This window comes from Aptenodytes forsteri, unplaced genomic scaffold (genome assembly GCF_000699145.1).
Source record: "Aptenodytes forsteri isolate BGI_AS27 unplaced genomic scaffold, ASM69914v1 Scaffold76, whole genome shotgun sequence".
Taxonomy (NCBI): Eukaryota; Metazoa; Chordata; class Aves; order Sphenisciformes; family Spheniscidae; genus Aptenodytes; species Aptenodytes forsteri.
Window position 1 is genome coordinate 2,774,209 of NW_008794444.1, and position 1,224 is coordinate 2,775,432.

Genomic DNA, 1,224 nt, shown 5'->3' on the forward strand with positions numbered 1-1,224 from the left:
GGTGCCAGTTTTGCTGGGGGGGGGAGGGGGGTAAAAAGCATTTTTTAACGTCTTAAAGGTTGTACAAAAAGCCTGGCGGCTGCCCCTTCCAGGTGGCAGAGGGTCCTCGGGGGTCCGCGGGGCCCCTTTCGCCCAGGCATGGGGCAGCGCCGGCTGGACCCGGCACGGGGAACTTGTGGGGTTAGCAGCTCCTCCCTTGAAAACCCAAGTTAATTTACCCCTTAAAAAATATATTAGAAGATAAGTGTCTTAATGAAACGTCTCAGGACAGCAGCCACAGCAGCTTGCAAATCATCCTCCCGAATCTTTCCCTTGCAGCAGCAAGACATTTTATAACTGTAATATTTCCATCCCACCGGGGACGGCTAGGTTCGTATTTTCAATAGCCCCCAAACATCCCACGGGGCAGCAAGGCTGTCCTCCCCCCTTTCCTACCCCCTCTGCCCATCGCCACCTCCGAGGTGCCACCAAATGCCACCGTTCCCCGTGGGAGGGACATCCCGCCTGGGATCTCACCAGGCAGAGGGGCTGCCGGCCCCTCGCGGCGCCCAATTTCCCCGGAGAGCCCCAGGGGTGTTTGAGCTTCAAAGAAAAGCCGCTTTTTTTTTGGCACGGGGAACTCCTCGAAGGCCGCGGACCGCGTCCAGCTGGCCTGAACCCCACTCGAAGCCCTAATGGTTTTCCATGATCAGGCGAGGCGTCTCCTTCCAAGGGCCGGAGCCGGCCAGCTGACTGCAGCCCAGGGGGGCGGCAGCCTGTCCAGATGTGGCCCCCACGGTCACGCTTGCCGGGACAGCTCGTCCCCGGCCCCGGCACGGGTGGGAGCTGCTTTCCAGGACGCCCGGACTGCGGCGGCTTGCACACTGCCCAGGATGGAAGGGACAGGGACCGCAGTGACACGTCCCCATCACCACAACAGGGACGGGGTGGAGGGCGTCCAGCTGCTTCCCCCGCGAGGATTCCTGCCGGGAATGCCACGAATGCGTCCCTGATTTCTTTCTCTCGCCAGCCTACGGGGTTTGACACTTCTCTCCTTGTTATCTGACATTCCTCGGGCATGTATACGTTTTGGGACAGATGCGATACGCTGGCCTGGGGCCAGGGAAGCGGGAAGCGCTCCAGGGAGATGGAGCAGAGCTTTTGGCTGCTCCCAGCCCGGATTTCCAGGAGCACTCAGGGAGTCCAGCGGCCCGGATTTGGGCTCGTCCTTTCCTCCGCCGCTGC